Here is a 16719-nt window from a genome sequence, read left to right as displayed (position 1 = left end):
ATATCATATTGTTCAGTAGGATGACTGCAGACACCGCTGAGATCCAGGAGTGTTTTCTTGAGCTGACTGCTTAAAGCTCCACATCAAATATCAAGAGAATTAACAGGACAAAAGGAATACAAAGGCAAACCAGAGTGAACTCCATTCCATCTTACAGGTTTCACTGCATCTAACTGGTACCCCTGGTGATTACTATAGTTACGTTTATTGATAAGAGACGCACGGATATGTAGTAAACAGGAGTTACTTTATGACAACTGAACTGAAGCAATGGTAGGAAAATAAGCTACCAAAATGATGCAAGTGGAACGAAAATCAGAGCTTTGCCACAGCAACAGCGGAAGACAATTCTGGGCTACCAAATTTGACTTCCCTGAGCTTCTATCACAATTTGATCAAGCCTTCCATTTAAATAAACTGCCTGAAAAGAATTCGTTTAAAAAGGCTGGGGTTTTATGTTTGTGCCTGAACGCGTTCCTATTGCTTATCGGCATAGTTCCTGCCCTTTCCTCTTCAGAAGCCTGGCAACACGAAGACGCTAAAGCCTGTAAACGCTTGACTCAAAGGATCCGACTTCCTGCCTAAACCTATTTAAACCCAGCACTGGAACTTGCCAGACTGTGCATCCCCTGCGCAAGTTTCATCGCCTGTTGTAAAACGGGTTGGCAGGAGTAACTAGACAGCTTCCTCAGGGCAGCTGTTCAGAAAAACCAAAGAGCAAGGAGGTAGCAAATGAGCTGGGACAAAGACCGAGGCACTCACATTCTCTGGAGGCTGCCGGTCATCGCCCGTGGGAGTCTCGGGCCGACCGTCGTCTTTAGTTTTGTGTTTTTTCTTAGCTCCTGCAGCTGCTCCAGGGCTCTTCTTCTGCTGATACTCCTTCAGCTGTGAAAAATAATAATAATAATGATCTGAAATCCAAACAGAATATGCCTTCCGTGAGAATGATGTCAACTCCCCAGCCCCAACTCCACTGGCTAAAAAGACCAAGAGAAATGCTCTTCAATGAGTTTGTCGCTCCGGCGGAAGAAAAATAAAAATCAAAACACGTCCAGAAAAGGCTAACCTAAGATCTAATGTGATGAGTGTTCAACTTTTGTATACAGCTAAGAGTTGCTGGGAAACGACTTGATACTCCATCCTGCAACTACAAGGAGATGAAAAGAAGTATCTTGGGGTGGGTTTTTTTTAGGGTTATAACTAAGAGCATTAAGGAAAAATGAATAAAGGGCAATGAAATCTGAATGTCAAGTGAAACATCAACACCTGACAGTAAGGTCTCCCACTCTGTGAAAGATTTTGAGGAGGAAAATTACAGTCCTTACAGACAAATGCCATGTTAATACAAGCAGCGTAGTCACTGTGAACTAAGGGCAGAAGCAACCTACAACGGATTTTTCAATCGCACCCGCTTCACCCAGGAGAAGCTAGTCGGATAAGCCGTTCGCTTGAATTCGGCTGGGTCTTCCGAGCCGAATCGTTTGTGCTCCAGCAGGGTGAAGCCCCCAGGCAAGCGAGCCCCAGGCAGTTCGGTCAACTGCCCCTTTCCCCAGCCCGCAGCCCGCCCTCCGGCCCCCCGCCGGGCCGGGCCGCGCCGCGCCTCGGCCTCCAGGTGGGGAAAGAAGGACCCGTTATTGGCAGAACTCCAAAATGGAAGCCCGAACCGCTCCAGGACACTTTCCCCTCCCCAGGACTTTCACATACGCCGCCCACGCCGCGGCCGGGGAGAAAACCAAGGGCGGGGAAATAAGTAAAATGAGACCAAAAAACCCCAAAAAAGGGTGTGGGGGAGGCCAGGGGGAGGGAAAACCGCCAAACCGAACCCGGCGGACCCACGGCACCGCCGGCCCGGCCCGCCCCGGCCCCCGCCGCCCCTCACCTTCTCCTTGCCCGCCGCCAGCCAGCTCTGCCCGCTGCCGGCCGCCACGGCCGCCCCGCGCCTGGGCCGCCTTGGCTTCGCCCACCGCCGGCGGCAGCAGCCAGGGCCCGCCCAGCCTGCGCTGCCGCCCTGGAGGCCCGGCCCATCGCCGTGCCGCGACGTGCCCGGCCCATCGCCGGGCCCCGCCTCATGGCCGGGCTCCACCGGCTCCGGCACGGCGCCGGGCTGTGGCTCGTGGCCGGGCTCCACCGGCCGGGGCTCGCGGCCGGGCTCCATCGCCTCGAGGTTGCCGGGCCCGGTGGCTCTGCTTTTACTGCAGGGACTGGAGGAGCAGGTGCCACCTTGCAGTGCCTGCTGCCCGTGTTGAGAGCCCGCGCCGCCCGCTGCTCGGGTGACAGCCCGCGCCGCCCGCTGCTCGGGTGACAGCCCGCACCGCCCGCTGCTCGGGTGACACCTGGCTGCCCGGCGTGCCCCACCCAGAGCTCACCTGCAGCTTCCCGGAGACGTTTGTTCCCCGGCGCTGACGGCACAGTGGGCCCTGTCGCTGGGAGACTCCACTTCCCAGCGTGCCCCGCGGCGCGCCCGCGCCTGCCGCTCCCGGCCGGCCCCGCGCGCACCCGGCCGGCCCGGCGGGAGGCGGCAGCCCTGGCCGAGCGGGTCCCGCCGAGCGCGGGTCGCAGCGCGCCCGCCCCGCCGCGGCCCGGGCCCGGGCGGTAGGAGCCGGGTCCCCGTGTTACAGATTTGCTAACGGTTACAATTAACTAACCTTATTTGATTTTATAAAATCATTTTCATAGAACTGTAGAGGAATAAGAAATATATTTTAGTGGACCCAGCAGCTGCACAACACAAGCTGCTGTGGAATCCTCTGTACAGCCCTGTACCACGGCCAAGGACTGAGAAGCTGATTAACATACGAAGCGAGAGTCTGTTAATGAGTTTGGGGAAACAGTATGTTCATGCATGAATACTTACTGCATATGCATGACTCAGTCCTAGATGAGCTGTATGATGTCGAAGCTCGGTGTGCGTTGGTCGGGAGAGGACTCACTCACGCACCCGGCCGTCCATAAAGAAGTGTCTGCTTATCTCCCTCACATCGGGGTCGGCAAGTTTTTCATTCCGAGATTTCGGTACCAGCCGCTCCCCGCCCCCGCCGCGGGCCGTGCCTGCGCTGAGGCGGCGCGGCCCGGCCCCTGACGCGGCGCCGCTCTGCTCTGCCAGGGCCTCCGGTGGCGGCCGGCGGAGCGGCGCGGCCGGCTGCAGGTCCGCGGTGAGGCCCTGCGCGGGCTGGGGGGAGCGGGCCCTGCTCCAGGGCTGCCCCGGCCGCCGTCTGTGGCACGGCCCGGCACGGCCCGGCCCGGCACGGCCCGGGGTGTGTTTTCTTGGGGCGGAGCTGCCGGCCTCGCCCCCCGGCGCTGCCTCGTCCTGGCAGCGCCTCTGAACGCCGAAATTGTGGGGGTTACGGTCTTATTGTCACCTGACGCTGTAAATCTACAAAACGCCGTAGAATATGATGGGGGGCGGGGCAACGTTACAGAAACCCATCAGTCTTTTACCTGAGCTTCCCCCCTCCCTGCCCAGGAGACACGTTTTTCCTTTCCTTTTTTTCTCCTCTTTTCTCCATTTCTGATTAGTGCCCCCCAGCACCGCAGCATCTTCCCCTGGGCTGACGTAGCGTGAAATGTCTCCTGTGCTCTACAGATGCCCCCTCCCGCGTCCTGCCGACCTAATGGAACCAGCCAAGAAGCCCTGCAGTATGAAATCGAAGAGCTGAAGCAGAAAGACCTTGCTCTAGACCAGGAAACTGCACAATTCTTGTCCGAGTATGTCCTTGGCGAGCTCAGTGTCCGCTGTGATGCCTCAGTTGGTTTTGTTTAAAAAAAAAAATACGGTCTAGGGCTTAGAGCTAAAAGCTGTCCTCTTACGCCACCGTTTTTATCGTGGCGTTGTGCAACGTTGATTACAGCGTTGTTTTGATTTATGGGACCCGTTAAGAGAGAATTCTTTCCACTTTATTTGGTAAAGCAACCCCAGGTTTCACTAGGAGCTGGGATAGGAGCATTTTAACTTTACCCCAGGTGTTGCTGAGGCAAATTACCTGTGAACTGGGAATGAATGGTTTTAACCGTCGTGATGCTATGACACATCATGCTCCCAGAAGGCCTTGTTCATGTGAGAATTAAAATTGGGATTGTGGCTTGTATGACCTGCCCGGTTTAGCCCCGGATGAAACAGTTTCCTTGTTTGTTCCATCCCGATCAAGGGTTTATTTATTTCCTGTCTGAAGCGAGTGGGTTAAACGTTGGTGTTCAGGAAGCAGAGGTGTTTCCCAGGCAAGCGAAGGGCCTGGAAAGAGACGGGTGCCGCTTACAAGGTAGCGCAACTGCTTTAACTGTGGTTTCTTATGACCTACTGTGGCAGCTGCTTATTAGCAGCTCTTTTGAGATAAAGTTGCTGCTTGCTTTTTAAAGAGAGGGTACCTCTGTGGGTTATTTGTTGCAAAGGAGTGTTATTTTCTAAGGTCACGTGTAGTACAGAGAATGGAAATGGCAGAGCAACAAAGGCTGTTCCCAAAGCTTTTTTGCTTTACCACCACGCGTTTTTTTTTCACTAGCTACAGATTAGAGATACAGATATAAACTGAATTCACCACAGCCTATTCCTGTTTCTACTTGATTCTGAGAATTCAGGTGGGTTGCGGTTTTTTTGTAAGTCGATGCGGCAAAAAAAACCCCACACAAAATGAGGGTCTACTCATTTGTAGCTTTCGTGTTGATGACTTGCAGCAACTGTACTTGCTGCCTTCGGATTCTGCTTTGGATAGTGCCAGGCTTGAGCGTCTCAAATCTCCTTGCTGTGCTGGGTCAGTAGGGGCAACACTCGCCGTGCGGCATTTGTGACCTTGTCTGCTTTTATTGCTACAGAGGCTACAGCCTGGAGGAACTGGAGCAGCACATTTCTCTGCTCCATGAGTACAATGATATTAAAGATGCTGGGCAGATGCTGCTGGGCAAACTGGGTAAGGAAGGGGAAAACTGTTGATGAACAACTCAGTCAATGTTTTCATGTAGACAGAGAGAGAGACGGTACTACGCCACGAAGGCAGAGCTTGTTTTAAAGATTCTTGAATTCTAGGGCTTTCATTGCCCAGCCACTTGTGCAGGCACAAACACTTCTGTCGTTATTTTCGCAGGATGTGTTTAGAACCGAACATGCGAAAGAATTGTCATCTACTGCTATTTTAGTCTGTGTTATGTACTGCCAAACTTTGTTCAGTCTTACCAATTTTTGTCAGTTTTGCTCTTCATATACTTTAAAAGAGTGTTGAGACAAGCAGAGAGCGCAGCTGCAAAACCTTAGGTTGGTTCCTTAGCTATGGGAGGTTCTGTGAGAGAGTTAGGGGCTACTGGGAGGAAAACACAACTTTTCTGACTGGTCTGATATTTCTGCAATGAAAACAGCGGTCTTTCTTTTCCAGCTGTTATCCGAGGGGTTACTACAAAGCAGCTCTACCCTGAATACATACGATCTGGAGCTTAGCGACTAGTATTGAACCTGAAGATTGCCCCGTCCTGCAAAGCTGACACTTACTGGGCCGTGACGGTTTGGTGTGGTATTGGTTCAGAACGGACAGAAGGTGGCCTCAGAAGCGTGTGTGTGGAATTGCAACAGCGCGTGCATGAACAGCCTTATTTCCGAGCAGCTTTACAACGTGAAAGCTGTTGAATCGGTCAACTGTGTCCTGCTTGTGGGAAAGGGATGTAGGACTTTGGATAATTTTGTCTCCGGTCTGATGGGACAGTATTTTTTTTTTTTTTCGTTTGTTGGAAAGGCCGTAATTCAGGTTGATGTGAAGACTCTTCCCGTGGAGACCTTGCTTCTCTCCAGCATCCAGGGGCTGTTTGGTTACTGAATAATAGAGGAAGCGAGGACATGCAAACGTGCAATGTAATAGCTGCTTTGAAAGAAAAGAAAAAACCCTCGGAAGCAGCAAGGGAAGAAGGCTGAATTTGTGGTGGCTTGGGGGTTGGTTTTGTTTTATGATCACATCTGGGTGAGGCTGGGTATTCTGCATTTTTGTACTTAACTGCTCGGGTATCTAGAGGTTCTGTATCATTTCTGTGGTAAATGGCAAAAGGTGAAGTTGTATTGAACTGTCCTGTCTGAATAAAGCAGCTGTCACATTTCTCAGGAATTCACTTATTGAAGAGCCTATAAAACAGTGCGTGAACCTGGGAGCAAATTCTTAACCTCTATTCTGAGACAACTGGAACATCTATTACTCAAATGTTTTCTGAGGACTCTCAATGGTGACGGTGTGGCAGCGCTACCCAGTAATGGGTAGGTGCCGAATTACCTTTACTGCTACAGAGGCTACAGCCTGGAGGAACTGGAGCAGCACATTTCGTTCTTGCGGCTAAAACAGGAACAGTCAAAAGTAAGGAGGAAGCGAGTGGTGCGGCAGAGCGGTAATAAGGGGAGCAGCGGCGATGATGAAAATGATCTCGGCAGACGCGTTACAGAGGGCTGGAGGAGAGTGCACTTGGAAAGTACGAAAGAGGGAGCGCACGCGTTTCCCGTGATATTACAAGATAGACACCCGGGCCAATATCAGGCATTTCACTGGGAAATGATTAAGGAACTACGGAAAACTGTCACGCAAAATGCACTATATTCTCCTTTTACACAAATTTTGTTAGAGAATGTGATGATGGGTCCGCAGCTAGTGACTCTGCTAGAATGGATCTGTGACAAAGTGCTGGACTTTCCACCTGATGGCACCTGGAAAATTCCTGCCTGGCAAGCGGTCGGCAGGCGATTGTGTGATGCTGCCGTGGAGGGGGACTCCGTGGCAGGCATGTGTTTAGCGCCTTGCTGGCAAATTCTGACTCCTCTTTTGCCAAGCGTGGGCTAATTCTACTAACGGCGCTAAACCAGGAGAGGCTGTAAATCCCCCCGACAGCGCGGCTCTTCTCAACACACCGCCAGCGATGGCAATTCCGTCCACACCTCCTCTGCCCCCAAAGCTCCTGTCACTGATTGCAGCGACCCTCACAGCACAGGACCGAGCGCGGGAACAGGACAACTCGGACAATGATTCCATTGACGCTGATAAACCTTTGGACCCAGGTCCTATAGACCCGGAAGAGGAGCTAGACCTTTTTCCTCCTCCCCCTGATGCACTGGCTGTATGTTCGGGGAGGGTGAAAGGGGGTCTGCGGGATCGGTGGCAGCAATGCAAGCGGGAAGCGCTTAAGCGAGGGCATTTGGGAGGCGCCATGGCACGTTCACTATTTTGTCAGCCAAATCAACCTGCAGAGTGGCAGCCTGTGCAATACGAGGCTGTTAAAGGGTTAAGCAAAGCCGTGCGGGAAGGGGGGATTCATAGTACTTTTGCTGTGTCCCTTCTTGAAGTGATGGCAGAGCCTTATACACTCACACCACGTGATTATTGGAAGTCATCGCTTTGTGTGGTACGCACTCCGACGCAGTGCATGATGTGGTTATCTGATTTTTGCGAGCTATGTGTAGTGGCCTCGATTGAAAAGCTTAATCGGGGAATTGCTGTGAACTGTGAGCCGCTGGCTGGAGAAAATAATTGTGCCGTCCAATCCTGTGACTCAGGCAAGGTATCCCAGGGACAGCTATTTGCAGACGGAGGAGATGGCTATGAAGGCAGTCCGGGTAGGGGGATACGGGAGTCTGGGCGAGCCTCTAGTGCGTCCTTCGCCACAGTCTTGCAGGGTCCTAGAGAGTCATAGACTAACTTTATTGATCGGCTTCAGAATAGTTTGCAACAACAAGTCGAGCAGGAGGAAGCTCAAGGGTTGCTTTCAAAACAACTAGCTGTGATAATGCCAATGAAAATTGCAAATGGGCATCGCAGCCCTTGCACAGTCGCAACCCCAACACGTGTCAAATGGTTATAACCCAGAACTCACAGCAGACTGTAACTCCCAGGTTGAGTTCTGGAATGCAGCGTAACGCATTTTTGCTTCTCTAATCTCTTCTGTAAGAACAGCGCACGCTCTTCACGTGCTTCGTAAATAAGGCTGCTAGCTTGCTAAAGAAAGTAGTACTACAATACTATTTCTTTTTTTTTTTTCCCAGGCTTATTATTATTAACAGGTGTCGATTCTGTCCGTCGTATGTTGCTACAGAACCGAGTTGCTATTGATTTTTATTATTAGCGCAGGGACAAGGGTGTGAAGGCTTTGATAGGATGTGTTACGTCAGTCTGAGTGACCACTCTGAATCAATCCACAAAAGCATACAAAACTTAAACCAAAGACCTGCAGCAGAGCCAGGGGTGGGAGGCCTTTGGTCTCTTCTCACGGCTGGGAAACTTTGGGCCGTGGATCCAAAGTAGTCCAGGATTTATTATAATCGCCTTAACCCCCGTATTGATGTTTGCCTTCTGTCTCCCACGCCTTTTTGTCCTGTATTCAGCGTTTAGCTGAGTGTGACATAAATCAGGTCACGGGCACCCAGCTACACACCACCTTTGCCTTGTCGCAATTCACAAGCAAAAAAGAGGAGGATAGAGAACGTCTGAAGAGAGATACAGGAGAGGAAAATGGGGAATGGCTGACCTAACAAGAGATGAGAGAACAGCTAGGTATTGTGAAGGAGAGAAGGAAAGACGAACACGGTTATCTAGTGACAAATAGGTGTCTGCATGCGTGTAGCGGTACATAGCTATGTAACTGCGTGAATGAGCTCTGCCCTGAGCCTGGTGGTACGTGCAGCTGCGGTTTGTGTCCGGGCTCAGAGATGTCAATACGGGCTTCTCTGTTACGGTCAAGTGTCTCTGGTTGCATTCCAAAAAAAAAAAAAAAAAAGAAAAAAAAAGTGACTTTAATAAGACTGCAACCTAATCGAATTCCAAGAAACGTGAGATAAGATGAACTTCTGAATTTTGTTCATAAGCCGTAATGGAGTGCTACCTATATATGAATGCTAGAACATAACTCTGTTTCAGTGTGACCAGAATTTAACATGCAACTGCATCAGCATATTGACAGAATACCTTTTGAGTTATTTCTTTTTTTCCATAACCTCTAAACTGGGAACAGCTCAAGGTGAAAAGAGACTGTTCAAATCCTCAGCTGTTGCCTCAGAAGGAATAACGTGTTCTTTGTGTACAGGTGAATTTAACACAGCTGACAATTTGTTTTGAGTTAGAAGTATCTGTCACACCTTCATCCCCACCACCACAACCTTTAAGGTCGGTGGGAAAAGCATTCTGTACTCCGTTGCAGCGGGGAAACTTCAGTTGAGCTGCAGTAGTTTGCGTACTTAACTGCAGCTCCTTTGGTGAAAATGAAGTTGTCGTAGAAGTTAGACTTTAACTTGAGTAACATACCCTTTGATACCTTGTAAGCGAGAAAGATTGTGTCCTGACAGCATGCTCTTTCCCACACTTGTGCCTAGAGTTGTACTTGAAATCAGTTTGCGTGTTAAGTTTAAACCTCATCACACAGATATCTCAAAGTCCACAAAGACACATCACTGCTTAGGGGATTCTTGCAGTATAGCAGGTGCAAAACCCGTTCCAAAGTAACGATCTAGTGAAGCGTTTTCTTTCAGGAACACCATTTTCTCACTTCTCATAGGTTATACACCATACAACGTAATATCTCTCCATAAAGTGTCTTGTGACTAAACTGCATTCTGCAAATTTGTATTAGAAATAGATGCTTGCATTTTCACCTGGTGAAGTTCCCTAAGCTAAAGGATTGTGACCTAGGCATTGCTACGAAGCTCAAAGATCGCGACAACGGCGATGGAGAAGAGTCATTTAACATGTAGTTGATCTATGGTTCATACAGGACTATATCACACTACGAAACCGGTATGAATTCAGAGCTGTGGATGTACTGCATGTTCAAGTAATAGTTTATCTACAATATTTTTTTTTTTAAAAAAAGGTGCCTAAGCTATAAATACCGTACACTATTCTCTTTCCCTATTTTTTTAAGCATTTTTTTATTTCCCTGTTTGTGTATAGTTTTATCTATCTATCTCTATATAAACAACCAACACAAAGCAAGCAGAACATTTTGAGAAACTTTTATAGTTAACTTCTGCATTTAATTCCAGTAACAATCTAGAGGTGTCCATTCAGCTGTTTGTTTAGTTCCAAGTCTTCACTGTATGCTTTCAGGTTCTTTGAAAAGCAGCAATAACAGTTGAGCAGTTATTTAAGGTAAAACTTTGCCCTACACAATTTCCACTTCCATGCCTTAGAATGGAGGCACAGCGGAACACTCGCCCGTGTTGGGCAAGATTTCAAGAGCTTTTAAGTAGGTTTTATCTTTTCACGTTAGGATAGAAAATGTTCCTTAACAGCTTATATATAGAATTTACAAGTTAAACACAATTTCTCATGCTCATTTATTTGATTAGAAGTTCCTGAAAAATATTTTCATAAAACTCCCATAGCTTATTGCACGTTCTTATAAATAATCATAAACCTGTATGTTGACCTCTGGATGAAATGCACCGATAACAAGTTTAACATTTTGTGAACCCGACTGAAATGTACAAACGTACACATAAAATAAGGCCAAAATTGGTAATTAAGCAGTGAGAAAGAAAACAAAAGAAAAAGGGATGACAACTGTAGGACAAGGCCTCAATGACAAGAGTCCAAGTACTGATAGCCTGATGAATAGAGACTTGTTAGAACTTGCAGGGCACAAGCCCTGGGAACAAAGGAACAAGCTAACTGCAGACCCCTGAGCCCTTACAGTTGAGGAGGCAACCAGACAGACAGAGAAACAAGTAGCCAGATAAGGGAACGGATGGCGCCGATATGTAACTTTGTTAATCAAGAAAGCCGCGTAGAAAGAAACTCCTTAACTTTGGAATAGAAACTGTTGCTATGTCAAGGTAAACTAATAAGTTCCTATTGTTCTAACGGTGTGCCTTAAGTATCACCCAATCAGTGTTTTTTACGCTTAAGATTTAACCAATCAGTGTGTAATATGTAGAAGGTAGAAACGTATATAATTGTAAGAAAATCACTAATAAAGGGACAACTTGCTTGCATCAAGCTGCGTCCCGTCTCTTCATTTGCCGCAGACAACTCCATAACATGGTAAAGCAACCTTTTACAAAATAAAAACCAACAAAGAAACAAAACCAAAAACCACAAACTGGGGTGAATTGTAGAGAACAGAGACAGTGGGTTGTTTTGACACTGATAATGCGCAGCCGAGAACCTGCAGCAAAGAGTCAAATAACTTGAGGGAGCACGAGAAGACACCAGGATGAGACAGAAAGAAAGGAGGGATGTGATCTCACCTGTAGAAGGCAAGTGAACAGCAGAGAGTGGCCTGTCGCAGCACTCTCCAAAGGAGCCAGCTGCAGCCAGGTCTTTTACCATCACACTCTCCATGGCAGTCCCTCTGCTGCCTTCTAGTCTCGCCTCATCCAGGGCACGCTCACCCTCTCTGCTTCTTCCTCGGCTGCCCAACCGCTTCACAGAACCAGCCACAGCTGCACCTTGTCTACACCAGCCAACCCACCGCCCCTGAAGCCAGCCCACAGCTGTACATTGTCAGTGCTGATTAACCCAGCTTCGTTCCTCTGCAGTAGCCTACAGTGCACAGCGCTAAGGAATGTGTTGTACGAACCTTCCGGGCTGTTCCGCGTCGATTCACAGTCAGTTGCAAAAATTGAAGGACACGTCACAGGGCTTACGGCAGGAACTTTTGGGAGATCGGTTGCGGAATCTTTTCAAGTCTCGGGGAACCACCAGATGGTTGCAGGAGTTTACAACACGCGGAGGAATATTGTTATTGGTAATTGTAGTCATGTTGACCATTATTCCCTGTATGCTGAACTGTATAATGATTCAAAAGTAGTTTAACCTCTAATGTTGTTTCTGTTCAAAATAAAGACGGGGGAATTGCAGAGAGCTTTATGGCCAGTGCTGGAGGCCACGATGCCTGTGAAGGGCCTTGAAGGCTAAAGAAGAGAGAAAGTACAATAAGGTTGGCTGAACGCCTGGAAGGAAGACGGGGTATGAAGCAAGGCCAGAGCGGATGCGCGATGCCACATCTCGGCGGCTGGCTGAGAACATGAAACCCGCAGAGATAAGAAAGAAGAGAGAAAAAAAACGCAAGAAGTTCAGTGCATTTGCAGCTTAGTAATTAACCAATTATACGTGGCCAAGAAGTGCGTGAACAGTATTGATTAACCAAAGATATTTTAGTATGGGGCGCGTGAACAGCAAACGAGGATATTATAAGCGTGGGTTCTGGACTAATAAAAGGTCTTCTGGTTGAACTCGGGAGTCTCCTCAGGCCGTGTGCTCCTCCTCCTCGTCTGCCATTGCATGGACCTGCAAGGCCACACAATAAAAGTTAAAACAACGTTCATGGTGCATTCACTCCTGCCTGTGTTTGTCTAGAGCAGCTGTGATGCTGCCCCTGGTGTTACCTGCTCAGAGAACTGCTGCACCTACTGCTGCCACATTCTCCGCACCTCCTTCAGTTTCTTTACATAGTGATCTCTTTCTGCCTGGAGCTGGTGAACTGACCCTGAGAGCTGTTCAAAACAAAATAAAACACAAAGAAAATCACATTGGCTAAAGAAATTTGGCAGTGACCGCTTCAGGGATAAAGCCTGAAGAAACCAGTGTTAACGCAAAGCTCAGGCTGCATTCTTCTGCCACACAAGTTTCTTTACAGACATGAAGATCTGGATGTCATTCCGTACAAGCCCTGAGCAACCCGGGTTCCCAGGCCTGCCTTCTCCTCCAGTGCCACCTGCAACTGCTGCTTTGCATCCAGACTCCCTGCCTGATTTGACAACTGCCAAGAAAAATCAAAAAGTCATGGCAAAATGTTAACACGCCACTTCTGCATAGCCTTTCCCCTGATAGCAACCTGCCACATGATCCATGTTGCAACCTTAAAGTGCTCCAACTCACGGTGATGTTCAATGGGGAAAAAAAAAAAAGAAAAAAAAAAAGAGGAGGGGGGAAGGAGATTAAAATCAAAAAGCTTAGATTTTAGCCCTGTAAAACAGGCTGAGCTAGACAGCTCCTCCCTACCAATTTTGTATTTACGACTTGTTTGATTAAAACCTATTTTCTTAATCTAAAAATCTGGCTCAGAAACTTTGTGCATTTCCAGAGTCTGTATTACACAGCCAGACCAGATGGTATAAAAGCTTGTGATTTTAAAAGTTGTCAAACACGTCAGGAATTTAAAGCCAATGTCTGGAGCATGTCAGTTGGCACACAGTACTTTTCCCAGAGGAGGAGCAGCTGCCTTTATTTCAAGGGTAACTTAAGCCACTGACTGGGGAGGAAAAAAAAACCAAACCCCAAAATAAACAAAAGAGCAGTTTCTTCCCTCACAGGCTCAGGTTCACACCGGCTTGCTCTCTGAACTGCTAACAGCTGGCTTCCTGAATTCCCTTCCTAACTGGCTGCTTCTCTTAACTTTCCCCAGCTGACCTTCAAGTTACCATTGTCCAATTCACCTTCTGCAAGGGTGGGTACAAACACCAGCCCTATTCAACTGGCTTCTCAGTGAGACCACGAGACAGCTGCGTAACCAAAATGCCAAACAGATACAAAGCAGGAAAAGTCTTCGTATTGTCACGCGCTGTATGTTCAGTCACCCTCTCATATTGTAGAACATTCTTTTCGCAGACCAGCGTCACAACAGCTTTCAGTCTACTGCTCCAGCTCCTTCAAACAGACCTTCTGTTCCTCAGAGGCCTCGCTGAAGGCCTTTGACCAAGAGGATGCCTTGATGAGGTTTTGTGCCTTCCTTTCCGAACAAGGGTTAAGCCTTGCCCCCACTCTCAGAAGCAAAGTCTTACAACGGTCAGTGTGATCTACCCTCACAGCCTGGAAGCAGTATGGGCACCTGTTGGATCCTCCGTTCAGCCATGTCCAGTTTCTGATGCAAATTGTCCATATGCAAATCCTTAGCTGAGATCTTGGAAGACAGGCAGCGAATCTTCTGTGACAGCTCTGCATTCTGCTGCTTTATTTCCTCACTGCTTTTGCTGAAACAAACCAAGATTAAAGCAGCATCACTGTATGTACTATGGGTCTGGGCAAGTACATGTCATAAATTTACAATCCAGCTAGTCGTAACAGTTAGAATCACTGAAACATCACATCCAGTCACTTTTTTTAAGCTGAATATCCAACCTCCCAAGTCACCACCTGTGGTGCATGCCCCTTGTGATGTTTTGTGGCTCTACCGGGAAGAGCAGTGTTACTCTGCAGTAACAAGCAGCAAATGGACTTACCTTTGTTTGTACAGCTCCAGTTTCAGGTCTTCTAGCTCCTTCATTAACTCTTCGTTATGCTGGAGAAAAAAAGAAATGACTGATTCAGCTGCAGACTTCAGCAAAATACTTCACCTTTAGCCGATCAGCTGAAGTGGAAACATCAGAACTTTGGCAAAATCCTTCAGGACAGGTTTGCTTACAACCTCCTGAATTTGCCAGGAATAAATCTGCTCAGCCTTTTCAAACGCGATGCTACTAACTGGACGTGAGGTCCTTTCTGCAGACTTCTGGATGAATATCGATACTGAAGTGTCTGCCTGATGGAGACCCTCCTGAGACAAGGTCTCGGTGGCGCTCCTGTTGCGTGGAGCTGGCAAGACTAATGAAGTAAGGTGCCGGATCTGAAGACAGCAACTGGACCATATGATTAGTGGTCACAGAAACCTGAATGAACTTTGCCTTGACCGTGGAGAACACAGGGCTTTACAAGGTTAATTAACAATTCAGAATGTTAATTTCTGCCCCTTCTCCGAGCAGGGACTACAGACTTTGCATTAGTGTACTGACAAGCAAATAGCCAAAGGCAGAGCTGCTGGTGAAGCGTAAGCAGAGGTGACTCTTACCTTCTCTGCCTGTTTCTGCTGCAGAGAGATGGAGGCCAAAGTACGTTCCAGCTCCACTACCCTCTGGCGAGATGAATGTAAATGAGCAGCAAAGCTCTTGGCTTCTCCTGAAAAAGTCAGGACAGAGTAGAGTTGAGGCTGGACCACAAAGAGCTTTTTGGAACTGGCTAAACAGCACTTTCTACTTTGTCTACAAGCTCTTAAGGCAGCACAGAGCTTTGCAAGTCAGTAGACCTGGTTCCGCCCCTGGCTCTACAGGTGGCTCACTAGCAGCTCTGGGCAGTAAAGCTCTCTGTAACTACCATCCTCACTTTGAGGGAGACGACGAAACTTCCTCTGCAGAGTAGGCAATATGTTGGTTGGGATCTTTCTTTCTAATAGGAGAAGTCGCTCAAACTTGGTTCAGAATGAAGGGCTCGGGTAAAACCTACCTTTACGCGATAGCTGTGTGGGAGGGAGGGTGGCAAAAAGGGAACTAAGTTTTAAAAGGATCAGAAGAAAGTCAGAAAGGAACAGCCTGGGGTACTCGCCGGGGCTGAACAGGGCTGACAAGGCTTTAGCGATGCACAAAAGAACCTCAACTGCCATGGGATCAACATGCTCCCACTTGGGGGCAGCTCTGGCGACAGAGGCAGCGATGGTGCCAAGTATTGCCCACCCAGGAGTCGGCCACTGCTGTGAGCTGGCTGCCAGCAACTGTCATGCCTCTGGCTTGAAATTCACACTTTGACCAACAGCTTGAGCTGGAGCGCTCACAGTCAGTTACCTGATTTCTTCCGTGCAGCCTCCTGAGTATGTGCAAGGGCCGCCTGCAACTCAGACTCCTCAGAAGATAGAATTCCAATAGTCTTGTTACGAACCTTCGGGAAAGGAAAATCGGCTCAGCACAAAACTTCTTTGCTTGTAACTGCAACATCACTGTTGCCACAAAAGGCTAACTCAGTAAAGGGAAAGAGCTCGTGCAGTTAAGTACAGTCTGGCTGGCTCCCAGTTTTCCTGAAGGAACGCGCTCGTGGCTTCCTGAGTAAAGACTGTGAATGGTCAGTAATCCAGAGAACAGCAGAAGGCAGGTGGTGTTACTGTAATGGAGGCTCTGCCTTACCCGTAGCTGTTCCCTCAGCGCGGCTTGCTCTTCAGAAAATGTATTTTCCAACTCCTCCTTTTCCTGTATAAACAAATGATGCCTATTTAGCACAAAAATGTAGATGGGTAACCCTTGTTTTGTGTCAAACTAAAAAAGCAGTGATACATCGGTAGTACTTGCAGCAGTCCTTTTAAAGACATACTTCAGCCCTGCGTTATTTGAACGCCTTCACTATTTATCCATCCTAGATTGGCAGTAACAGCATAGCACAATCGCTGCTAGCATAAATACGGTAGTGCTTGGAAGCAAGCTACTGGCAAGGACTTGTATTCTCCTGCCTCCACCACACTCCTCTAATACTTGAGTATTTAAACGTTCGCTTGTGTCAAAATAAGAACGCTACCTGCCAGGCAGGCCTAACTCATGAAGTCAAATTATTCAACCCTACGCTACAATGAAACTGAATCTAACACAAGACAAGACCACACGTGCCTGTGCCACAGCCCACTATACTCTCCACGCCGCCAAGAAAGAGATACTATTTTTCTGCCTATCCAAAAACGGGACACACTTTACCTTCTCCAGCTGATCCACTGCCTCCTGGCTCTGCTCCTTCCGTGGAAGAAAAGTGATGCACCAGTATCAAGAGAAAATACTCTCACACATCTGAAACACATTTTCACTTCAACGAAGTAGGATACATGCCCAATTCACGCAAACAGAATTTCCACCGTCCTTTCTGTAGAGGACTAGGAAGTTCATCTTAGCTATTAAAAATACGAGATCTGGAGCTGCCTTCACTAATGTACTTTATTTGCCAGGCATCTTTTTCATCGCTCAGTAGATTGCCACAGTTGTTCTCCAAC

General features: G+C 48.1%; 1 protein-coding gene and 1 long non-coding RNA gene across 2 annotated transcripts in view; both read right to left on the bottom strand.

The window, feature by feature from the left end:
* Positions 1-16719, bottom strand: part of LOC129783857 (golgin subfamily A member 2-like) — a 142938-nt gene that overhangs the window by 81786 nt on the left and 44433 nt on the right. The window lies entirely within an intron of this gene.
* LOC129783869 (uncharacterized) lies at positions 12204-15810 on the bottom strand. Its single transcript, XR_008745904.1, has 6 exons — positions 15536-15810; positions 14770-14876; positions 14165-14223; positions 13774-13915; positions 12332-12439; positions 12204-12233 (listed from the first exon to the last, which is right to left on the bottom strand). It is a non-coding gene; the product is annotated as an uncharacterized LOC129783869 (long non-coding RNA).

Source organism: Falco peregrinus, chromosome 1, assembly GCF_023634155.1.
Source record: "Falco peregrinus isolate bFalPer1 chromosome 1, bFalPer1.pri, whole genome shotgun sequence".
Classification (NCBI taxonomy): Eukaryota; Metazoa; Chordata; class Aves; order Falconiformes; family Falconidae; genus Falco; species Falco peregrinus.
This window is presented reverse-complemented; position numbering and strand designations above follow the sequence as displayed.